The following is a 26718-nucleotide window of genomic DNA, read 5'->3' on the forward strand; positions in this document are numbered from 1 at the left end:
CATCCCCAGGCCCCATGATGGAGTTCAAACTCTGGAGGCTCTTCCCATGCACCTGTCTCTACTTAGAGCATCAATCATTAACAACTTATCACCCTGTGATGGATTGACGGAGGCCAAATCTTGCTTTGCAACCTCTCTCTCTGCAACATTCTTATATAACTTCTGCTTAGGTAATACTTTTGTAAAGATTGGGATGCTGGGCTCCTTTCCAGGTCTCTCTGGGTTTCAAAATGCGGTGTGCCTGTGATGTTGCCAAGGTCCCAAATTCCAGCGTGTCTCTAGTCAAGGGTATAAGATCCCAAACTCATCGACGTGCCACACGGCGACTGCTGCAGGGGGTTGAGGGGCTCGCGGGCATAGATACCCGGAGAGCACAGATAACCATTAACGAGCGAGGTTTACAAAACTCCCCCTCCGCTCCCTTCCCCATACCACTGATTGGCCTCTAGACCTTCGGTGTTAACAGCGAGGCCAGAGGTTTCGAGCCCGGTTAGGAGGGGCCCCGGCGGGTCAGGCGGCTGGCGGTCCGGAGTGGTTGCTGTCACCCCCGCAGCCTCCACTGTGGCCGGAGCGCAGGTGGTCCTTGAGCGTCTGTTTGTAGCGGAAGCTTCTGCCACAGTAGGCGCAGGGGTAGGGCCGCTCGCCCGTGTGGATGCTGGTGCTGCATGAGGTGGTGCCTGCGGATGAAGCTCTCGCCGCAGTGCGCGCAGCGGAAGGGCCGCTCGCCCGCGTGCAGCCGCCGGTGGTTCAGCAGGTGCTCCTTGCGCACCAAGCTCTTGCTGCAGTCAGTGCACGGGTTGGCCGCTCGCCCGTGTGGATCGTCTGGTGGCGGATCGGAGCTGAGTGGCCCTCGAAGTCAGTGCCGCACTGCGGGCAGGAGAAGGGCCGCTCCTGTGCGTGCCCCCGCTGGTGGAGCAGGAGGCTGATTTTCAGGCTGAAGCTCCGGCCGCACCGGGCGCAGCGCATGGGACGCTGGCTGGCGTGAGCTCGCCGGGGCTGCTGAGCCGGGCCTGGTCGGCGAAGCGCTTGGGGCAGTCAGGGCAGGGGAAAGGGCGCTCGGTGCTGTTATGCACCCGAAGGTGGTAGGTGAGTCTGGACGGGTGAGTGAAAGTCCTGGCGCAGTGTGGACAGGTGGGGGGCGTCTCGCTAGCATGCGGCTGGGAGCTGCTGCCCAGGTCGGCCTGCTGGGGGAGGTGTTTCGGGCACTGGGCTCAGGGTAACGGGTTCTCACCCGTGTGGCTACACTGGTGGGTGAGCAGCATGTCTTGGCTGAGGCTCTTGCCACAGTGGTGGCATGAGAAGACCTGCTCCCCAGCTGGAGGTGGCAGGGGGTAGCTACCCAACTGCGTAAAAGTCACTTGTCCCTCAGAGGCTTCAGCCAGGTCGGCAGCCGGACGCCCGAAAGGTGCCATGGATGCAGAGGGCTGACCTTTGAAAGTCACATCTGAAAAAGTATCCTTTGCTGCTGGTGGTGGAGAAGAGAAGGTGACCGGAAGCTCTGGGCACAAGGAGGCTCTGGCAAGGCTTTCAGCTTTGAGGACAAGTTCTTCATCAGCATAGGTGCCCTCGTGCATGTCACTGTCCTTGGTCTCCTGTGGGGCCCCAGCCTGGGGCTCTTCCTCTTGTTTGATCCAAGACAGAATATCTGATGTTGAAATGCCAGGCTCTTCACTGGGGTCTGTGGGAATCTCACTTTCCTCTGGTCCTGCCTGGTCCTCTGTAGTATGTTCTCTTTCTGGCTGAATCGGAGATAAGACATCAGGTTGATTCATGGCATCATCCATGGAGATGAGAGACTCGTAGTTGCCCTTCATGATATTCTTGTAAAGTTCTTTTTGCCATTCTTCCAGTTTTTTCCCACTCCGGAGTGGAAAAGTAGATGGAGATATCATCAAATGTCACAGGCACCTTCGGGATATCTCCTCTAATGCCGGGTGGCAGCTGCAGAATCCAGAAGTTCCTGTTCCTCAGCAGGTCCTCCAAGTTCTCCAGCCGCCTCTGCAGCAGCCCATACTCCTGCAGCAGGGTCCCCAGCACAGCCCACTTGCCCTCCAGTTGGTTCCCAAGGTCAGCCACCGTCTTTTCACAGCTGGCTAGCTTCTTCTCTGCTGTCCCCGTCTGTCCTTCTAGGTGCAAGAGTCGCCGGCTGTGGACCTCCACCTTCCTCTCGATAGCCTGCACAGCTGCCACCACTGTCCACAGGGAGATGGCCACAGTCTGCAGGTGTGCCTCATTTGCTGCTGGGGGCGTGCGAAGAGGAAGGGGCTGCAGCGACGTAAGGCCTTCGGAGTCCCATTCGGAAGTCTCACGGCTACTGTTCCCTCTTTTCCCTTCCTTCTCATTCCAGGCACTCCTCAACTGCCCATTCGGGCCCCTGACCCCCTGAAGCGGCTCTCCTTGGGGTGACCAAAGGCTCCCTTCCTAGCCGACAGTCCCGCGGCATGCTCCGTGGCTCCCGTGCGCAGGGCCTCTCTCGGGCGTCTGTGCGGCCCCAGCAGCTGGGAGACCGCCTGGCAGGCTGCGGGCCGGAGCCGGGTCGCCTGGGCCATGGCCCCGCGCTGTCCCGCCCAGAGTCTCCGGAGTCGCTGGCGTCGTCGCCGCTGCCGCCGCGCAGCCCCACGCAGCCCGACCCCCCTTATTTCCCTTTTCTATCATGGCATATAACAATCTAATTTTAATGTTAACCTCTGACATTATATATGAGTTCCATAAAGTGATTTTTTTGTATCCTCATTTTTACATTTTGGAGATGACGTTCATGTCAAGGATGGTTTTGAGAAAATGTGCAAGAAATATCATCCTTTAGATATAATATATTCTAAGTAATGTTAAATAGGAACACCTAAGATATAGCTCCAAATCCTTGTTTTCTTTCTTCAGAATACAGGTCATGTGTAATATTGCTGATTGTGCAAGTTCCAAAATCTTTATTCTAACCACCACCATCTATTGTCTACTAGTCCAGTCTCTCTCATTCTCTCACTCCAACAGAGCTCCCTCTTTATTCTTATTAAAATATTTGGCCTCTCACTTTTCCTTATTTTACATCTGAACTTTCTTCTGAGCATTTATCTTATTTGATGTGGAGTCCACCAGTCAATCAATCATGTCAACCATGACTTTTTTGTGCCCTAGATGTTTCTATGTATTATAACTAACTTGGAACCAAACTCTTTTTCCCTATCATAGTCTAAGACTAATTTTATAGCTGCAGAAGCATAACTTTATCTTAAATGATAGGCCTTACAGGAGGAATGTAGACTCCTTAAGTGTGAAGGAAACAGAGGAACCAAAATGTCATGCCTCCCATTGTCTGGAAACCTATAGGAAAAGAAGTCAGAAGATGCTTAGCAAAAATGTAAGAAAGAATTACTACTTTCGTAAACAGCAGAATAAATCCACAGTGATAGTGGAGAAGACTTCCAGCAGATCATGGGAGGTGTCTAGAGGCCTGGGTCTCCTTATCCAATCAAGGAAGATGAGATATTTATTGTTATATTCAGTATAGACAAAAAGATACTTCTCAAATAAATTGGGTGGATGTGAATATTTGTACATCAAGCAATAAATAAATAAATAAATAATTTCAAAGTTGTACTACCCAAAGAGCCAACAGCATGGATTACAGTTAAAAAACAAACAAACAAAAAAAACAAAACAAAACAAAACAAAAAAAAACTTTTGGGATTCCAAATATTGACAAAGAAGCGACTGATATGCGATGCAACTTTCAGGAATAGTGTATTTTTCAATGCCTTTTCCAGATATGGCCAAGGAAATTCCTTGCTACAGTCTGAATACTTTTGTCCCCTCAAAATTCCTAAGTTAAAATTCTAAATCCCTAGGAGGTAATATTAGGAATTGGGGCCTTCAAAAGTTCCCTAAGTTGTGAGGACATAGCCCTCATAAAAAGGATTAGTGTTCTTATTTTTTAAAAAAGAAAGCTCCGGAGAGGTCCCTAGCCTTTCTACCATGTGAGGATTTAGCAGAAAACACTGGCTATGAATAGGAAGGGAGCCCTCACCAGAAACCAACTATTCTTACACCTTAATCTTTGACTTCCCAGCCCCCAGAACTGTGAGCAATAAATAAATAAAGAGCCACTCAGTTTGAGTTATGTTGCTATAGCAGCCTGAAAGAAACCAGACAAATATTACAGATGGGGAATCCAAAAACCATGAAGAAACTACTCCCAAGGAATGGAATTGAGGCTTAATTTGGGAACATCCCCTTACCATCAGAGTAGAGAGCTTTCACCACACTTGCCCAGAGAATGTCAGAATTACTATTAACCAGCAATTGCTCTGTGTCTTCCATGCTTCCCCTTTATACACTAGAGTGTACACTGCATTTACTATGTACCTGTTTCCCAATGTGTATTATATATGTGGGAGAAAGATCATTTAAATTTAAATTTATTTTTAAAATTATTATTTTTTAACTTCAGTTGAGTGATATCTGATGGAAGAGAAGCCATCTAATTTAACATAAAGAGTATCATGAGATCCTGGGTTTGGGGCCTTATGCCATGATTGGATAAAACATTGGGGTGTTTTCCTTAGGAAAAAGTGAATTCTGCATATGGAAAGTAAGTAAATATTTGTGTAGAACAGAGAGGATTACCATGGTTTCTATTATTATTTCTAACTATTTGTTCTCTTTTCCTGTAAGAGGATTAAATATCCTTGCCAATTGCTATGCATCCAGCAGTAACTTTTTTGTGGCAAGAGTATACTTTCCCATCCCATAGATATTGGGTTTAGCCATCTAACTTCCTTTGTCCGTGGCATACAAAATAACTTTTTGTGTGCCAAATCCAAGTCTATCATTACAAACATCTCATTTGAGATAAATTCAAACTACCCATTAAAATTAAATTACTTCAGTCTGCTTTTTATTTAAAGTTTTCAAGCTTCAATTGAAGGGACATTCTGGAGAAAAATTCGTATTACGTGTTGAAATTTCTTAGGGGATTTTGAAGTCTCTTTTGATAATTGACCTAATAGATCATAACAAACTTACTATCCTTTTTCCTTTAAAATTTTTTTTTCATGTGCTCAATCCTAGGCTGTTGATAGTTCTGAAGAAAGCAAAATGTACCAATTAGCTCTACTGCAAAGTATGGACACCTAACCTAAATTTGACATAAAATAATGCTTAGCAATCTTTATTTTAATTTCTTATTGATTTGGTATGGTACTGTTTACCAAATTTTAGACTGCAGAATATTATTATCACATGATAGTCCAGGAATGAAGAAATCCATGGTCTAATAAATTAGGGAACTGTTATATATTGATCTTTGTGGAAATATAGAATGCATAATGATGTATTTCAAACACAGAGAAAAGTCCAGAGACTAGAATGATGAACAACCATGTACAACTACAGAGCTCTATTATATCCAAGTGTTTTGTCACACCTCATTTCATTTTATAGCTGAAACAATGTAGATATAGCCAAAGTCTCTCTGTATAGCTCTCTTGATAGGAGGGAATATTAGTATTCCTATTTTACTGATTGAAATAAACTGAAAGGTAATCTTCTCCAAACTAGTAAGGAAATTAACTGATGTCTAAACTGGTTCTGGCTCATAATCCAACCTTTTTCTAAGTAAATCGTACATATGATGTAGGTTCATTATAACCAAAAAAAGAAGGAAAGAAAGAAAAAAGAAAAGAAAGAAGAAAAAGAAAGGAGAAATATATATATATTTAATATTCTATATAATATTATATATGCCATAATATCTCCTATCTGCTAAGATTTTGAAATTAAATATCAAATCTAAAATTTCTGTAGATGATAGCCTGTAAATATGGAACAATCTGTGTATAAATCTACACAAACCTATCTTGTAAGAGATAATTGTATATTTTAATCCAGTTAATTTGTCTTTCTCCTTTTTGCTTTAAACTTCCTTTAACAAGACACCATCTCTTTATCAAGGTGCTTGGCACATATTAGGTCATCAAATGTCTGTGAATGTGACTGTATTTACAATAAATAAAATAGTGTATTAAAAAGCAGCATACAATTAAAATACTCTTTAAAATATAGAGTCCGGGATCCCTGGGTGGTGCAGCGGTTTGGCGCCTGCCTTTGGCCCAGGGCACAATCCTGGAGACCCAGGATCGAATCCCACGTCGGGCTCCCAGTGCATGGAGCCTGCTTCTCCCTCTGCCTGTGTCTCTGCCTCTCTCTCTCTCTCTCTCTCTCTGTGACTATCATAAATAAATTTAAAAAAATAAAAATAAATAAAATATAGAGTCCTTAAGATATAATGGACCCAAAATTATTTTTTAAAAAGGATCCTAAAATGAAATTTTCATTTTGTAGAAGAGACAGACCCACTGAAACCTGGCCTTTTTTTGTTTTTTACTCTATTCTCTATTTTTAATGAAAATTAAGAAAAGCCTTAAATCACAAAATTTTTTTACATATAACAATAATGTCAAACCCTTACACAATGATTTATTCCAGAATACTAATTTACTATCACTGTCAGCATCAACTGCATCCTAATTTATCTATGCTTGTTAATTTCACACTGACATCTAGTTTAGAAGCATAAAACTATTTTGAAGTAAAAATCTAAACTCTCAATTTTTTCATTGTTCAGGGAATTTTAAAAAATCAAAATTAAAAGAAAAGTTCCATGCCATGGAGTGATAGAATTATATATGTATAAAAACATTGTTTCTAATTGTATTGACAACAATATAGTTTGTTAAAGATTATAGAATTTGAAGTTACTTAAAGTAAGAATGATTATGATTTTCCCCCAGTCAGATGAAGGAATGGAAAAATTTACAACTAAGCAATAGCTAAATCTCTAAGTATTAGAATGATACTTAAGATTTTTAAAAATAAACTTAATCCAATTTTCTCCTCCATCTTAAATTGTTGTATCACATTGTTTAAAGAATTGTAACTTGATATTTTCCTAATTATTAAGTTGGTCATAATAATGCTTCATATCTTGAGCAAAAAGTACAAAGTTTTGAATTCAGCTGTAACTTTGTAGCATTGTGTTGTAGGAGAGGAAAAAAATTCTCCTCCATTCTCTTAGGGTCCCTGGCTGGGCCTAAAACTTAAACTGACAAAGACAAATTAATAGGAGATGATCATACAAATTTATTCAATATAAGTATTACATGACATGGTAGCATTAACAGGAGAAAAACATATAATTTTATTTATTTATTTAGTGTAGTCTGTGGACCTTGGTGGGTCCCTAAAACATATTTAAGAAGTCATCAAGTTCAAAATTATTAAGACTTTTTTTTTTGCCTTTTCTGTTTCACATGTTGGTATTTCACTGATGGTGGGTAAAATTGCTGGCACCCGAGGTTGAAACAAGGCAATGGCACCAAACTCCAGTAGTCGTTCTAATTTTTACAATGCACCACACATACAGAGTTTTTTAAAGGTGATTTACTTAAGAATACTATTGATGAAGCAGTAAAAAATAGTAATTTATATTAAACATTAACCTTTGAGAACACAACTTTTTAAAAATTCTACCTAATGCTTCATACTACAGTACAATTGTTATCTCCAGGAGAAGCACTTTTGTGATTGTTCAAGTGGTGAGCTGAACTAGCAGCTTTTTCTGTGACACATTTGTACTTGAAAGAACTGACAGGGGTATCTGGGTGGCTCTTTCAGTTAAGTGTCTGACTCTTGATTTCAGCTCAGGTCATGGTCTAAGGGTCATGGAATTGAGGACCAGGTTGGGCTCCATGCTGGGCATGAAGTCAGCTTGAGATTCTTTCTTCCTCTGCCCCTCCCCCCTTCCCCCACCACTCACTCTCTCTCTCCCTTTTTACAAAAAAAAAAAAAAAAAAAGAAAGAAAGAAAGAAAAGAAAAGAAAAGAAAAAAAAAGAACAGCTGACAAACTATTCTTATTCAGGCATGTGTATTTGGCAGGTATTTTCTCAAAAACGATCAAAGTGAGCCTGTCACTTCTGGGAAACAAGATTATAGTACTTGCCAATGATAAAATGTGAGCTTTCTAGCAAAAATTGTGATTTTACAAAAATTACATCCACCACCATTAACTTGACAGTTTCCCAGCATATGGGGACCTTCCTGAAGACGTCAATGGTGATACTAGGAAAATTCATAAGATCTGCATAAATCAATGAATTCATATTTCTTAAAGACTAATGTAAGGGTTTACAAAATAATGCAAAAGTGAATGATCCATTTAACGTATAAGACAGACCCATGGATTTCAATGCAAGGCATTTATTGATATAATTTCAAGTTCCATATTGCCATTAACACCTAAGAAATTACCACTTGTCAGGTTTGGTTTAGTATCAAAGGAGATTGTCCACAATTATCTGAAAAGAATATTAAAACACGTCTCCCCTTTTTAACTACATATGGGAATAAGGCTAGATTTTCTTCATATACTTTAATAAGAGCAACATAGGGCAGTAGGTTGAATGCAGAAAGAGATATGCAAAATCAGGGTCTTCAACGAAGGCAGGCATTAGATTTGCAAAGATGTAAAATAATGCTAATACTCACTATTATTTGGTAAAATATAGTCATGTTATATAAAACATATTATTTATGTTGCATTACAGAGTTCATCATAGCTATTCCTAATTGAATTATTTCGAAATCAATGTTTAATGTTGATAAATAAAAATTATAAAAATAAGAGTTCTTTGTTGTTGTCAACAATAAACTCCTTTACATGCTTGTACTTTTAATATTACAAAGCAGTTTTAAGATTAGAAAGTTAGAGAATTACTGGCATAGACTTTTAAATACTTTGCCCTATCTACTAGAATTGTGACTTCTCAATTGCTGTCCATTTGTAGTGCCACTGCCACAGAGTCCTCCTAAAGACTCTGATGACATCACTTTTGAAGGTCACCAAATGTCAGTGATTCTGTGCCTCATTGCTTAGCCACATCATCTTCCTGACTTTGTATTTTTACCATTTTGCCAATAATGTCCTTTCCCTATAATCCTGCCTTTCAAATGCTTTTCATGCTACAAGATCCAATGCTAACACTTTTTCAAAACTTCTTGGATCATCCGCCCCTTCTACAGGAAGTCATCTTTCTCTGCACTTGCATTCATTAGGAAGTTATTTAAATTGTTCTTCTCATACTTGCAGTAATATACATTTTAGCGTGAATATTTTTGTCTTTCTACTCATTAGTTTTGAGATTCTTGAAAGCAGAATCATGCTTTTCAAAGGGCCTTATACATAGTAGATGTGTTTAATCCATTTAACCATTTTTTAGCAAATATTAGTAATGACTTACCATGTGACAATAAATATTAACAATTGTTTAGATACAGAATAAACAATTGGTCAGATACAGAACATTGCATCATGCTGTTACTATTAGTTACGGAAAAGATTTGGTCTTGTTTTATGTAAAATTCTTCCCATATAACAGCATTAAATCTCTACTCTGTCTATAGCTGTTTAGCTAATTAATTCCCAATGTTTTGTGGATTGCATTTACATAGAATGACTCATTTCATGAAATGGAAAGTATATCAGATTTGGTTTTATAAGAATACATAGAACAATAAAAGTTTATGGAGCAATAAATCAGTTAAGGTATAGTCTAAATGCATTTTTTCACACAAAGTGTGAGTATATCCTTGTTGCCACAGCCATAGTTCTAAAGCTGTTACTCTGGGCAATTTTACTGAAATGAGTTTAAAATGCTGAGTTAATATGATCAGTATAATTATTTTAAAAGATTCCGTCCTACTTTTTCTTTTATAACATCTTCTATAGTTATAATTTCAGCTTTGTTATATAATTGATTAATATTTGATCATTCGACTGGACTCCAAGCTTAAAAGGGCAAGAACATCAATATCTTTAATTGTTGCATTCTTAAAACCTGACATCGTGCCTGAAATATAGTTGATTTACATATTCATTAAATAAATAAGTGTAAAGAAATTAATGTTCCAAGATACCAATAATCTCTGCTTCCATTATGATTTCCATAATCCTAAGTGTGAACCAATTCTATGTATGTCAGTGTTCTGTTTTGTATGTAAGTAAACCTTTGTTTTTACAATAGCAGAGAATGGAAAATACCATGCTGAGAATAGTTGTATCTATAAAAACAACAGCTATAGACAATATGCAAAATATTAGATGCATAAGCCAGAGCTGTTTGTTAGGCACTGTAACATGATTAATAATATTATATATTTGGCAATAATATTTGTGTTCAGAATATGAGGTAACAGTCAAAATGTCTGTGGGTTGGCCTTTTAGAGAATGTTACATATCTACTTTGATTACATTGTTATTTGGCTTGTCCTTATTCATAGCAATGAAAAAAGCTATGGCAATAGCTCCTACTCTGGACCATCAGCCTGTACTTTATCTCTATCCTCTCTACTTTTCATATCATATTATTTGTCCTGCCACGAAAATTCTGTCTCTAAAGACTAAATCTCATCCTATAACCCTGCTACGTGGAACTCTTTCATGATTATGAAACTCAGTGGTTCTCAAGTGGGGAGCAATTTCTCCTTCCCAAGGAACATTTGGCAACGTCTGGAGATATTTTTGGTTGCCACACTGGGGAAGAAGGGAGTGTTACTTGAATCTAATGGGTAGAGGCCAAGGAGGCTGCTAAACATTCTAGAATGCACAAGAGAGCCCTCAGTGGCAAAGAATTATCAGACCAAAGAGTCAATAGTGCTGAGGCTGGGAAACTCTGACCAAAGGATACAGTTCAAATTTGTATACATCCCAGATGAAATCTCCCTACTGCTCTCTCTACCTCTTTCACATAGGATTCTAACTTGTAGCTTAAAGGACACATCTGGCAAACACATGTGTTTGAGCTGATCGTCTGCCCCTTTTGGATGCTTCAGATGCTTTCCAGTTTGCCACATCCTCCACCACTTGTTATCGTCTTCATCCAGCTATCTTCACTTATTCATGTTTCCCACCTTCCCTAAAACATCCAGTCTTGGCAAACCCTACTTCACATCTATGCAAGAGCCACACAAACCTGCCTGTGTTCCTCTTATGCTCTTTCGTGTCTCCATATCTTTGCATATGCTACAAAGTCTGACTGAGACACTTCCTACAACTGTGCTTCTCAAGTCCCATGTGCCTGATGAATTAACTCATGTTTCTCTAAATTCAGTTCTTTGCATTTGTGTTTTCGCTCTCTACATTTTATTATGCCTTTGATAAGTTTGCACAGAATCACATTTTGGTGTTTATGCTTTTGCTTTTCTGTTGAAGTTCTTCAAAGTTAGAACCATGCTAATAATTATATTCACAGCACCTAAGATAGTGCCTGAGCAGACATTTAGTACATTTTGGTTGAACTCCTGTAATTAAATAAATTTGTGGAGTACTCTTTAACTCTGTAAATCACAACTGCTATACATCTAATCATTTTAGAATCCAAATAAAGAATATTTTAGACTAATTCTTTTTCTCAAATTAATAGACAGTAGAATTAACGTTGTTTTCTTTTGAAATTGTAGGGAATAGGAATTGCTGATTTGATACCCATTCTTGCTGTAAAGAACAAAAAGAAAAAAAAAAAAAAACCCTTACGGTTAGTACAGCCGCTGTGGAAACAGCATGGAGTTTTCTCAAAAAAATTAGAACTACCTATGATCCAACAATCTTACTTCTGGGTATATATCCAAAGGAAGTGAAATCAGGATCTCAGAGATATCTGCACTCCCATGTTCATTTCAGCATTATTTGGAATATCCAAGATATGTAAATAACCTAAATATCCATGGATAGACAGATAAAGAAAATATATGATATTTCAAATAAATACAAATGATGTCTGGCATGTAGGTTGTAAATTAAAGCCCTTCAATATTAGACAACTGTTGGAGTGCCTGGGTGGCTCAGCAGTTGAGCGTCTGCCTTTGGCCCAGGGCATAATCCTCAAGTCCTGGGATGGAGTCCTACAGCGGCTTCCCTGCATGAAGCCTGCTCCTCCCTCTGTGTCTCTGCCTCTCTCTCTGTCTCTCATGAATGAATAAATAAAAAATATTTTAAAAAATTAGACAACTGTCCATATAGTACAATAAATATTAAAACTAACTGGCACACACACGCACACACGTACACACACATAGGTTATACTTAAATAGATTTAAATAAATGATAAATAATACAAAACCATAGCTAATTTTCACACAGGCAAGCCTTAAAAGTAACAAATTAACTTCAATAGTAGAACTGTAATATTTAAAACTCTGCTAAGGAATTAAAAACTAGTATTTACTGAGAACGATGGCTAGTATTTTTTTTAAATAGGCTTCACGCCCAGGGTGGACCCCAACGTTGGACTTGAACTCATGACCCTGAGATCAAGACCTGAGCTGGAATCAACCAACAACTGAGCCATGCAGGTGCCTCAATAATGGCTAGTATTTACTTGGACAATTTCTTGGCTCATTATAGGTACTGAGCCAATGTTAGTAATGAATAAATACATCAATAAATGAATGAATGAACACTGAGCACTCTTGTAAGGAATTTACAAGTGGTATCTTACTAATTCCTCTCAATAACTCTATGAAGTGGCATCTCACAAATGCATTTTCTGAGGCTGAGACATTAAGAATTATAATCACCATTGTAATTCGGATGTTTTTATTGGTCTATTGTCTTCTCTTTCACTCACATGCATATGCATTTACAGCACATGAATTGAATATAGGTGTTGAGGGAACAAAAGACACATAGCCAGGGGGGTCACACACATTGAGCCTGATGGAATAGCATTTATTGGAGAAAAGCTCAGGGAAAAGAGCAAAAGCACATTCAGGTCTCTACTAAACAGTGTGGTCCAGCAACATCAGAAGGCAGATTCTGGTAGAGAGAGACCTCAAATTTGGGCTGTGTGACATTTAAGCTAGATGTTGGAAAAGAAAGTCTCTTCTCGTGTCCGGGATGAAAGGGGAGTGTTGGCATCCACGTCCTGTAGTAATCCAAATTGATTGCTTTAAGCACCAGGCCACTGCTCCTCAACATGGAGCTTGGGAAGAGCTCAACTCTTTTCTGGGAGGCCAGCCTGTAAGAGATTTGCCTTGGACAAATTGACCCTTAACTCTTCAAGTTAAATCTTAGCAACAATTCCTGTTATTTTATTGAGCACTGATTTCTTAACACTGAGTGCCTGAAACAGCTGTCCGAGCCAGTCTCTAAACTCTCAAATGCTTCCAATGCATTTCATATAGAAAAATAAAAGTGGTCTAGAAACCCTAATGCAAAAGTCCTTTTTTCCTATCATTAAATAAAATCACAGAATTGAGCAAGATTGGCAATAAAGATATAGCTTCTCTTTGACTACTTCTTTTAGTCTGCCTAGGAGCAGATTACTTGCAGAAAAACCAGCAATCCAGCTAGCACAGCTTTGTGTTTGGGAAGACAATAAATAATCTTCCACTGAAAAGCTTACCATAATTATTACATTAGATTCAAATTCAGGTCTAAAAAGCAAAAGATTTTACCCCCGTGACAAAACCCTTCATTAAAAAACAAACCCAAAGAGTAATTTAAATGGGATTTGCAAACCTCCAGGTTATACATTACTCCTGAAATCCAATTAAGTCAAATAAATACCAAATCCTGAGGAAATGTTAAGAATTTAGTCCATTCTATTTAGTTGAATAATACCAAATTTATTAAAGAAGGAGTTCTCAGCTTCTCTTTTTTCAGGTGAGTACTTCTTAAAGGAATTTTTAAGCATGTATTTCCTCATAGACACTTTGCGTAGAATATTTCATAAATCTAAATACTAGCAAAGGAAGTCATTGCTGCATGTAGTAAATACTGACTTTTTGATATAAGTTAGTTGTAATACTTTAAAAAGTGAATTTAATGGACCAAATACCATAGATGTTTTTTATATACTTTTTTATTTATTTTATTTTTTTTTTTTAATTTTTATTTATTTATGATAGTCACAGAGAGAGAGAGAGAGGCAGAGACACAGGCAGAGGGAGAAGCAGGCTCCATGCACTGGGAGCCTGACGTGGGATTCGATCCCGGGTCTCCAGGATCGCGCCCTGGGCCAAAGGCAGGCGCCAAACCGCTGCGCCACCCAGGGATCCCTATACTTTTTTATTTAAATTCAATTTGCCAACATATAGTATAACACTCAGTGCTTTTCCCATCAAATGCCCTCCTTAGTGCCCATTATTCCCATGATCACACATTTTTAAATGCATGAAAAGTCTACTTTTTAACATTTTTAACGTTTACATTATTTTCTCTTGAACTCATATTTCCAGTATACTTCTCCAATAGAATATTATCCTAAAACATGTTTTGATGCCCGCAAATACTTTATTGATTACCTGTCATGCTTCTCAAATGCAAATTGTGAATCAACATTTGATATTTTTCAACGACACAGAAATGCTCAGGTTTTCTTCTGGATTAAGTTTTTATTACAGATCTTACTTATATACTATTGATTAAAACACCATAAATACAACACGTGTCCCTTAATTTAAAAATTACCTTTAGGGGCACCTGGGTGGCTTAGTTGGTTAAGCGTCTGCCTTCCACTCAGATCATGATCCTGGGGTCCTGGGATTGAGCCCCCCATCTTCAGCCAGTTCCCTGCTCTGTGGGGGGACTGCTTCTCCCAATGTTCCTCCCCTGTTCGTGCTTTCTCTTTTTTAAAAGATTTTATTTATTCATGAGAGACTGTGGGTTGTGTGACATTTAAGCTTTCACCCAGAGAGAGAGGCAGACACAGGTAGAGGGAGAAGCAGGCTCCATGCAGGGAGCCTTACGTGGGACTCAATCCAGGGACTCTGGGATCACACCCTGAGCTGAAGGCAGATGCTCAACTGCTGAGCCACCAAAGCATCCCTCTCTCTCTCAAATAAATAAAAAGAAAATCTTCTAAGATCACCTTTAAATGTGATGGAAAAAAAATTTAAATTTTCTTTTTTTTACCAGTTGTTATGTAATCTTTGGTTGACTATAACTTATTACTGGACTGAGACTGGGTCCAACATTGGTTCTATTTCTGTTTTTTTTTTTTTTTTTAAGTAGATGTCCACACTGATGACCACCTTCTCATAGGTCATCTGCTCCTCAGTATATTTCATCTGTGTGGAAAATACTTTAACCTTCAGATACTTGCTTATCCATAAAGGGCTAATGACATCAGAGGAAAAGTAGCTGCTGCCACCAGCAAACCTCTGTGATTCCGACCTCTCTGGAATACGAACTTCTTCTGCCCCATTCCTTCTGCATCTCTGTGATCTCTTTAACAGACCAATTGATAAATCAGTTTTCTCTGGTTATTGTCCTCAGGGCATTTGTCCACTCAGAGAATTATTCAATTCCATTGTTTGTTGGTTTTTATCCTTGTCTGGTGACAAAGTAAAGAAATTTTGGTGCATTCATGCAATTGAATACTAAGCAGTGATTTAAAAGAATGAGGAAGACTTAGAAGTCCTGATATGGAAAGATCATAGGTGCCCCCTTGGTGGCTCAGAAGTTGAGCATCTGCTTTCTGCTGGAGTCATAATCCTGGGGTCCTGGGATCAAGCCCCGCATTGGGTTCCCTTTGGCGCCCACTTCTCTCTCTGCCTGTGTCTCTGCCTCTATCTGTGTCTTTCATGAATAAATAGATAAAATCTTAAAAAAAAAAAACCATCAAGTTATATTGGTAAGAAACTAGCTTTATTTTTAATGTGCACCTTTTTGAAATATGTGCATACATTAAAAAATACAATTTTTTAAATTAAAAAATCTGCCAGTGGAGTTCTTTCAGTGATATTACAAATTTAAGAATTGAACCTCTTTGTTTCAGAAATGAAAATGAAGGAAACAAATGTTTACCTTCTAAAATTCTATCTATATGGAAAACACATTAACAGGCAAACTTTGATGAGAGAATGCCATACTGAAAAACCTAGATGTTACAAGATTTATACTCTAGTCTGATTCTGTTAGCTGAGTAATATTGGAAAGTCTCTAACTTCTCAATGTCTCAAGTTCCAATCTGTAAGATAACACTAAATAATATAATTCATTTCTAGAATTCTATTACCCATTGACAAAAATGTTATTCTATACCTAGCAACTTGACAAATGAAATAAATGGTAAGTCTTATATATATAATCAATCCAGTGAGGTATATATTTATATTTAGTTGTTGTATATTGTATATTTTAATGTATTTTATATTTCTTATATATAATTTAATTTAGTAACTAATTGGAAGCAAAGTTTGTTTTTGTTTTTGTTTTATTTATTTGTTCATGAGAGACCCAGAGAGGCAGAGACACAGACGGAGGGAGAAGCAGGCTCCCTGTGGGGAGCCCAATGTGGGACTTGATCCCAGAACTCTGGGATCACTGCCTGAGCCAAAGTCAGAAGCTCAGGCATCTCTGAGCATTTAACCCCCAAGTCACTGAGCCACCCAGGCATCCCGCAAAGTTTGTTTTTAAGATTTTATTTATTTAATTTACAGAGAGAATGAGAGAGCATGTGATCAGGGTGAGGAGTAGAGCAGGAGGGGGGTAAAGAAAGTCAAGCAGACTCCACGCTGAGCACAGAGCCTGACGCTGGGCTCTATCTCACAACCCTGAGATCATGATCTGAGCTGAAACCAAGAGTCGGAAGATTAACCCACTGAGCCACTCAGGCACCCCATAGCAGAAATAAAGCTTAAAGATTAAGGTGATAGCCTTAGATTAACTTGTCAGTGTATATGTGTGGGTGTGTATTTCATTTAGTTACAAAATACATTTCTAAATCACTGAGTTTGTTTAGTGATTAAAAAAGAGCAGTATAGTTCTCAATAACTTTTACTTTTTTTTGCCTATATTCTATTATTAAAGCTTTTTGATTACTCTTCCATAACCTTGGCTATACAGATCATTTACATTTTACATGGTGCTTATTAGAACTTTTTTTTAAGTGTTCTGATTTAAACTTGCAAAAGCAATCTTCCAACTGTAGAGTTTTGATTATCCAAAATGGATACAGATATTCCCGTTAGGAGGTGTTAACTTTAAATTAACACATGGGCCAATCTATTATGAAAAATAGAAAAGCTAAATAGTAATGTCTACATTTTGTAGCTATTTAATTAAACTAATTTCAAATGTAATAATTACTTTGTGTTTTAGAATGTCTCTGAGAAGCCTGGTAGTCTTAGACTAGATTCAGTATGTATTAAAAGCGCACATGCCTTGTTATATTGAACACTATATTACTTTAAGCAACAGCCACAATATTTTGGAATTCAGGTATAAAGACACTGTAGCAGATACTCTGGGCCCTGCCCGGATCCCCTGATTCCCTTTAACTGATTCTGTGGGTCCCACCACCAGCTCCCGTCCATTGCTTCCAAAAGCTCACCCTGGCAACTGTCTTTGGAAGATTTCTTTGACCTGCTCAGGCAGCTTTGCCTACCAACGCATGCAAACAACTGGAAATGTTTGGAAGTTTCACCAAGCACCCCTTGCCCTCCAGTTATGTCCTCCTTAGCCAATACTGACTAGTGTAGAAGCGAAAGTCCAAGTCCTGTGCTTTAGAACATGACAAACTCTGAGACATCATTTACCCTCCCGAGACGCCCTGTAGGATCAGGCCCAGGATGAGGCTCTCCCTGAAAATATGCCATTTTTTAAAAACGTACATTGTTTCTCTGTTCTGCCTCTCCCACCCTTTTGTTGGGTTATACCGCAAGGCTTCCTTTAAATAAATCACTTGTACACAAACCTTGTCTATTCCTACTTCTAAGGAGTTGACATTAGAAAGGCAAGTTGCAGCAGAGCAGCAATTCAGCAGAGTGCTAAAGAGAAAAGACAGGGCACTGTCACCCTCATCTTCATCCTAAGCCCTGCTTTCAAAGGAGTTATCACTTTGTAAAAGGACAGGCAACTGCACAATTCTCCTGCCCTGTAGCTGTGCTACTGAAGTCCTGCCAAGGGTAAAATGACTGTCCTTGCGTAGAACAAACAGAAACTCTGTCCAAAACGTGTTCATCCTTCCTCAGCATGAACATGGGGCATGCCCGATAGCCATACAAATAATGTTACTTTTACTGGAGTTCTTCCAATAAATGAAAATAGTATTTGACTGTTACTCTATACCAAACGGATAATAGCTTGGATTATGTATTAAGGATTATTTGAATTAAGTACTTTAAAGATATTTGTAACCAGTGTTTAAAACCTAGTAGTGAAAAATTCTTATACTGATAAAAGTTATGTTTTGGGTTTTTTTGTTTTTGTTTTTTTTTAGAATTAAATACCACAGCAGATGGTAGTATATTTGAAACATTTCCAAATTATTTCACCTAAATGTAATTACATTATAATCCTATTACAGAAAAGAAGAAAGGGGCATAGGGGCCATATTTAAATTGAAGAATCACAGTCACGCTAAATTGTCAGGTGTAGTGATACAAACTAGAACAGATGGCAAAGGTGATAGCTTACTTTGAAATCAAAATAAGCCGTTTTAATATAAATGAATATTTTTGAAATATGAAAAATTATAATTAAAAGTAATAGATTTTGACCTTATTTGTTGTTGCTCTGTAATTAGGAAAATCCTTTTAGTAGAAAAAAAAAGCTTTATTTTTTTAAAGATTTATTTATCTGAGAGAGAGAAACAGAGAGAGTGTGGGAGGAGGGACAGAGGGAGATACTCTTTCAAGCCAACACCCAGCTGAGAAGGGAGCCATAAACAGGGCTCAACCCCAGGACCCATGAGACAATGACCTGAGCCAAAACCAAGAATCAGACACTTGACCGACTGAGCCACCCAGTGCCCCCAAAAAGGTTTTATTTAAATGCAACGTACACTAATACTCTTAAATTCCCTTCCAGATGAATTAATGCTGTAATTAACATGCTTCTTTTTTCTTAATAATAAAAAGAGATATCATTTTAAGATTTTATTTATTTATTTGAGAGACAGAGCATGTAAGAGCAGGGCGAGGGGCAGAGGGAGAAGCAGACTCCCCACTGAGCATGGAGTTGGACGTGGGGCTTGATCCAGGGACTCTGGGATCACGACCTGAGCCAAAGGCAGACACTCAACAAACTGAGCCACCCAGGCACCCCTACCCGCTTCTTTTTAAAAATATTTCTCCAATTAATTAGATTGTATTTTCATGTTTGTTGCCATCAGAAATACATCTCACAGAGCAGTTTTATCTTTTTCATTTCATAAAATTACTATTTCTAGCAATAGAATTCTTGATTTTATACCTGTTTTCATCTCCTGGCCCTGATAAATATGTTCTTACAGAGGCCAAAGTGTCAGATGCTCTGTATCAGTGCTTCTCAAACTCGAGCATACATAAGAATCACATGGAAAGGTTGTTGAAACATATGTTCCTGGTTGACCAGAGATTCTGAATCAGTAGATCTGGGTTGGGACCAGAAAATTTGTTTTTTAAACAATGTAACAGTGCTTAAGCTGCCCTTACTAGGGGCCACATTTTTAGCAACACCCTATAGGTGAAGTTATTCTTTTGTTTCCCAGTAAAAGACTAAATGGGCAGTAGGCATCTAATTACATATATTCTTTTCATCTCTCTCTCCATATATATAAGACAGGATATAAGATTTTTTTGTTTTTTTTTTAAGTTCTGAAATTACATTTTAGATTATTTTGCAATATAGATTTTGGGATTAATCAAAAAGCTAAAAAGACTAAGTTCATAAAAGCACGTATCTTGAGGAAAATATCCAGCTGTTAACATGCTCATCAGAGCATCATGTCTGGAAAATTACATCAAAGGGAACAGCTTTTGAGGAGTAGCATCAACTACTTTCTTCCTCTCAACTATCACTCCTGCTCTCACTTCCCATCCCTGTCTTTCAGTGGATGCTTGGTAGGTCCTCGATTGCTTGATAGTTTTCCGTCATTCTTTGCCACATTGGGAAAAAGAAATTAAAACTGAGAAGCACCATAGTGTCTCCATCCTTGAAAGAAAAGTTACTCCATGTGACTTCGAATTAACTAAGCCTGGGATTCAATCCAGGGACTTGTCACATGATGCCTTCAACCTCCAGGCATCTTGCTGTATAACCTTTGAATCTCAGAGGACCCTTCTAACATATTTTATCAAACAGTTAAGTGTGTCAAATTTGAATATTTTATTGCAAACATTTTAGGAGTCTCAGCAAGCCCTTTGCTGTAGTTGTTAAATATTCTGGATAAATCTCCATATTCCTCAGTGGGCCAGTTACTGGACTGAAACCATGAACACTCCCTCTGTAATTATCTGTTTTACGAGATCTTGTACAAGTCACTTCTCTTGCCTTCACTTTCTTTTCATCTGAAATACAAAATGGACCAGATCATCTATATCCACCTTCTTTTCCAGCTCAAAAGTCTTAACCATTCCAGAAAACAGTTCCTTAAACCACATTTCTTCAGCAATTTTCTTTTGGAGGTGGTGAATATACATAATCTTGGTCCCCGAGAAAGAAGGAAGATAGAGGACAAATTAAGTTTGCACATATTTTCACGAAGAAAACTAAATTGCAATTATTTAAAGGATTTTAACTACTTCCTCAGGCCAATTTGTTAATCCCAGATGTAATGTTTAGGTTCTCTATAAACCTGTATTCCTTAATTACTTACACCCTTTGAGAAATCATACTGCCATACACTGCGATTTAATTAACACTAGAGAGTGGTGTTAACTTGATAGGCTTAAAATATTATCAAACTCCAGATTTCTTTAATAGACATGGCTTTCCGAGTTCGTAAATGTATTTTTAGAGAGGTGTCATAAATATATATAATGTAAATTTAACACTGCTTCACAGCATATACATATAGGAAGATAGGGCATGAAACAGAATCGAAAAGAACTCGACTTACACCACTCCTAATTTTAATAACGGTTTGACAAAAACTTGGCTTTCATTATGCTTCCGTAGAAGATCTTCAACTTTCAAAGGAGCCAGACCCTGGCCATCCAGGGCCCCAGGCCAGCCATTTACAGCTTCGGTGTCTGTTGTTCTGACTCCAGGCTTGTCACTTCATCAGAGCTAAAGGATCTCTTAAAATCTGGAGAACAGCTTTCTGGGCAGAACAGGAACAGAGCTCTTCACCCTCCTCCCCAGGATTTCCCTCCAAATTGTCAAAGAAGGGCCTCCACACGGCAGCCTTTTGCTAAGATAGGATCATCACATCATTCAAGGCCTCAGTTGTCCTGGAGGTTCACCATCTCCGCCCAGTCTGTTCGCACTCACTGGACCAGACCAGTGAGTCTCATGCCCCTGATATCAGAACTCACCCTTCCCACAGCTGTAAGCTTTAAGCAGCTTCACAGTCTCACCCAGTCCAAGACAAGTGGAGATATTTGAAAGGACCACCTTTATCTATTGAATACCATCAAATACCTTTAAAACTATGTATTTAAGCCATTATTCCTGCTCACCAACAACAGTGCTTATATATTCCAAACTTCTAATTTTAAGAACTAAGGGGGGGGGGGGGGGGAGGATGAAATGATCAGATGAAAAAAAGGCCGGGAAGAAAAGAAAATAGAATAGATTCCAGGTTCAAGGATTTATTATGCATGATCACGTTGTCGAAATTAACAAAAGTTTTAGTATGGCCGTAAAGTCGATAGGCTTCAAAACCAGTTACATAGGCAGCGTGATGGAGATACAGTAGTTTAAATGAAAAATATAGAGATGCTTATTTAGCCATAAGCTTAATAGAAGCTAACAGTACATAGAGAATATATATATTAACACCTTGTGTTCTGCGGCCTTCAGAGGGCTTCATCTAATTTTGGATCTCCTATCTAAAGAAAGTATTTTGAAAAGACATCCAGAGTAGTTTTTAAAAAACCTTAATATAGCATAATAGGATGATTGAATAAACTAAGCACCACCAGAACCATATGGCTAGTTGTGGGTTGGAGATATAAATATATGATCATTGCATAAAGGATGGGGTACATTGGGGCTCCTGGGTGGCCTAGTTGGTTATGCAGCAGACTCCTGATTTCAGCTCAGGTCATGGTCTTAGGGGGCTGGGACCAAGCCACCTGTCAGACTCTGCTCAGTAGGGGAGTCTGCTTCAGGATTCTCTCTCTCCCCCTTTCTCCCTCCCTCTACTAGCTCGCTCTCTTTCAAATAAGTAAACAAAAATCTTTAGTTAAAAAAAAAGAAAGGATGGAGGTATATTTTTGTTTTAAGAAATTTGCAAATAGAGGGATGCCTACGTGGCTCAGTCAGCTCCACTCAGTTCATGGGCTCAGGGTCCTGAGATCCAGCCCTGCGTCAAGGATGGAGCTGCTCAAGATTCTCTCTCTCTCCCTCTGCCCCTCCTCTTACTCTCTCTCCATAAGAAAAAAAAAAGGAAAAGAAAAGAAAGAAATTTGAAGAGAGATTATTCTGTACTATTTCTTTTTTTTTTTTTTAATTTATTTATGATAGTCAGAGAGAGAGAGGCAGAGACATAGGCAGAGGGAGAAGCAAGCTCCATGCACTGGGAGCCCGACGTGGGATTCGATCCCGGGTCTCCAGGATCGTGCCCTGGGCCAAAGGCAGGCGCCAAACCACTGAGCCACCCAGGGATCCCTTCTGTACTATTTCTGAAACTAAATTAGCATCAAAAAGGTAAATATAATGAAACAATTTGGACTTAAATAAAAATCAACTTCCAAAGAATTATCAAAGGTAGCAGAGAAATAAACTTCCTCACCAAATACAGAACTGGGCACTAAAAGAGGTGTTAGCAGTAACCAGGTAGCTAATTTTTACAATGATTTCAACCTTAGATTTTTTTTCTTTCTTTTTTTTTTATTTATTTATGATAGTCACAGAGAGAGAGAGAGAGAGAGAGAGAGGCAGAGACATAGGCAGAGGGAGAAGCAGGCTCCATGCTCCAGGAGCCCGACGTGGGATTCGATCCGGGTCTCCAGGATCGCGCCCTGGGCCAAAGGCAGGCGCCAAACCGCTGCGCCACCCAGGGATCCCATCAACCTTAGATTTAGATTAGAAAATAGAACTTCTGTTCTGGCCAACAACAACAACAAAAAAGACTGATTTCCTCAGTTTGAATGTGAGCTTCTTAAGGACAGCGTCTTGTTTTCTTTTATACTCCTCAAATCGAAAGCCTGTCTTAAAATGGTGTCATGAATCACAATCTTTCTTTTTTCCTAATACAAGTGCGTAATTACCTCCTGAGAGCAATAAGCATTATAACAAAGGAGGAGGGTGATATAACCCAGGAATGAACGTAGAGGAAATAAATGATTTTTTTTAAATGGACTTGTTTTTCACTCATCCCAAATTTTATTTTATAGGGGATTTATTTAAGCCCTGTGGATCATAATTTCTTTAGCAATTGATAACTAGAATCTTCATTATTTTTTATTGCAATCTAAGAGGTATCATGAAAAATTCTTCTGCCAACATAGTTTTATTTTTATTTTTTGCCAACATAGTTTTAAACTTTGTTTTTGCCAGCAGTCCAGATTTCCAGTGATGGAACGTTTTCCTCACAAATGAGGAAACGTATGGAACAAATAGTACACATAAGATCCCTTCAGGTTCTTAAGTGGAAGTTTTTGTTTTCTCATTTATAGAGCATTTTAAAAGTGAAAGAAATTCTGGGAGAAAACTTAGAAGAAGTTTTAAAATCATTTTGCTTAAGAGTAAGCTTCACATTACATCAGTTTCAAATGCTATGCTTTCGCTGGATTTCCACCTCAAAACTCTTTCTATTTGGTTGATCTTTATGTGGTGTTTCATATTTCCTGCCTTTAAAAAATGATCTTTGAGGGATATTGACACATTACCTCTATGCAATACGATTACAAGGGAGCTTAAAGAAAAAGAAGAAAACAATTCTAACAGGTTAATGTGCTAGTGCTTTGGCATTAGAAATAGGGCTCAAATTTCAAACTGTTGAATGGGTTGGACACAGGAGGGTCATTTATCCACTTCACAAAGATAGTATAAAATTGGCAGCTTCATAGTAGGAGAACAAGACTATTGAATATGAAGGAGACTACATATTCTTCAGAATAAAGCCCTTTTGTGGGTCTTTACAAATGTTATTTATAAAAGGATGAATTTTCTGACATTCTTCAAACCATTTTGACAAAGATGCAATCTCAGGTTTTCTTGAAGATGCTCCTACGTGTTTGGAAGCTTATTTCAAGATTTGCATAATTGGGATGAAATAAAGTTCTCCTTTTTCCCTCCGTGTTGCTAATGGCTACGTTTAAACATAATGTGGACTACTCTTTCCCAAACATATTGAAGCCTTAATGCAAGTTAAGTTCTCTCCTCGGAGAGCTTCCAGCACTTTTTATTTTTATGAATTATGGCATTCTGACATCTTCTGATTACTTCAGGTTGAATATTTCACTATAAATTCTGTTAATTTTAAATAGTGAAATATAAGATGGTGCAAAAAGGGACTATGGAGATATTCTACAGAGAAGATTAAATTAAAGTGAATATTCGATTTGCTCAATGTTAAGCTGTAGCTTGAGATGATAATCATACAACTTCTCTCCTGTGAATCTTGAATGCCCGAAGTAAACTGCAAGTCCTAAATACATTCCAAGGTAGAAGGCAACAAACTTCTAGAGCTGAATGTGCCAAATATGTGCAAGGAAGTCTGCAGAGGAGATTAACGGCAATGAAAAGGATCTGTGGTTAAGTTTCAGAGCATAATGCATCTCTTTTTGGTTAAAAAAGCAAGACCCAAGAGAAGATGGAGGGTATTTTCCCCACCGTCATGAGAAATATGACGAAGAAAAGCAATAAAGGGCTGATTATGTGTCAGAAGTGGCAGAGGTCTCTATCAAAGGATGTGAGGACCCTAAAAATGTGGACACTAAAATATATGGTGCTTCTCCCAGTTGGAGAATTAGACATCCAAGCCTATTAAACTCAAGAATGGCCATATGACTTGTGTTGGCAAGGAAATGTGAGTGAAAGTGACCTGTTCCACATCTAGTCTGAAGGTTTCAATGTGTTTTACCACATTTGCTTCTCACTGACTGCAATTTTGGAATCGTTGTGCTACAATAGAGACTTCATCAGCTTGGATCTTTAGATAACTGTAACAAGCATAACCTCCTTGCCTGCCCGTCACAGACATGTGGCATGTATTAGAAATTAACTTTGTTGTTTTCAGTAATGGCATTTTCTGTTTGTCTTTATCATCCTCAACTTATGCCACTCTGATTAATACATTAGGCCATGTGGCCCATGAGGCCATCATTAGGAGTGACAGACAAGGAAGATGCTCCCCAGTGGCCTAGAGGATTCTGGATAGTGGCACATCTCAGATATTCCATTAACGTCATCAGTAAAAATATATGTGTGTGAACTGGATTTCTGTAATTCCTGGGTGGATATCTATCATGCAAGAGAGTCGCAGACACACCTCACTAGCCCAATGAGAAGTAACAGGTTTAACTGGGGAAAATCTTATAGTAGAAAAGAAGTAGAGTACACACAGGCCTGAGTTCCATACAGTTCCATATAAAACGTTAGGGTCTTGAGGGAGCCCAAAAACCCATACCCTGCTTCCCTACCTACATCCTAATAACATTGATAAAAGGAAATATTAGAAAGTGGATGCTTATCCTCTTTATGACTCTTAAGTGTATTAGGACAGTCAACCAGTATCACCATTTCCCTAACCACCAGTCTTGGCCTTAGCGTAATTGAGGAGACATTTCCAGTGATCTACTCTTACTGGCCTGAGTGAGGATGGAAGGAGTTTGAGAGACGGCAAATTCCCTTCACATAGTCACTTCTAGATGATCTATACTCAGTCAAGAAATTTCAACCCTGGAGTACCTGATGGCTCAGTTGGGTAAGTGTTAAGTTGCTAAACTGCTACGTTTGGCTCAGGTCATGATCCTAAGACGCTGGGATGGGGCCCCATGTTGCGTTGGGCTCCCTGCTCAGTGGGGAGTCTGCTTATCCCTCTCCCTTCTCCCTCCACTCTTGTGCTCTCTCATAAATAAATAAATAAATAAATAAATAAATAAATAAATAAATAAGAAGTTTCAACCCTGATGTTAATTTACTCATCTTCTGTACACCTACTAATTTTATTCATTTTTAAAAAGAAGAGTAAAAAGTAAGAAAAGAAGCCAAGAGTATTTAGGGAACTCTCTCTGTACAGAAGCTAGTAGTAAAGGAAAAGCCGTTTCTCTATAAGATCATTTTGCTGTCTTAATCCTTTGAGCTTAGCCATGAAGTCATGGTATACCAGAAGTAAATCCAACAGCCTAGAAGAGGATATCAGTGATTTCTCAGAACACTGATCCAGTCTTCTGGAGACAGCGAGTGTGGGTGGTAGCCAGTGTGGGTGGCATAGGTTTAGGCCTCAGAAGTTTCTGAGACGAATAAAAATAGAGAATTTAAAAACACCATCCGAAGGCCACTTTTTACTCGAGACTAAAAATACATTCCCTATTCCATTTCCCTTCCAAATTATGACTGGTTATTTTGTCCAATATAGCCTTGAGATTATGAAACCAAAGTGACAACATTCAGATAAACCTCATGAAGACATCCCAATGACAAAAATGCTGACGCTTTCCCTTACCAAATTCACAAGGAGAAATTAAATACCAAAACTCACATTGATTGTTATTTTAAAATGAAAAGGAATTAAAGTCAAATATTCAATTATTTTACCCTATGAATTTCGAGAGTTTGATGGCCAAAT

General features: G+C 38.6%; 1 pseudogene; it reads right to left on the reverse strand.

Annotated features, from left to right (window-relative positions):
• Positions 1-398: 398 nt before the first annotated feature.
• Positions 399-2517, reverse strand: LOC112654534 (zinc finger protein 398-like; annotated as a pseudogene).
• Positions 2518-26718: the final 24201 nt, after the last annotated feature.

This window comes from Canis lupus, chromosome 15 (assembly GCF_003254725.2).
Source record: "Canis lupus dingo isolate Sandy chromosome 15, ASM325472v2, whole genome shotgun sequence".
Taxonomy (NCBI): Eukaryota; Metazoa; Chordata; class Mammalia; order Carnivora; family Canidae; genus Canis; species Canis lupus.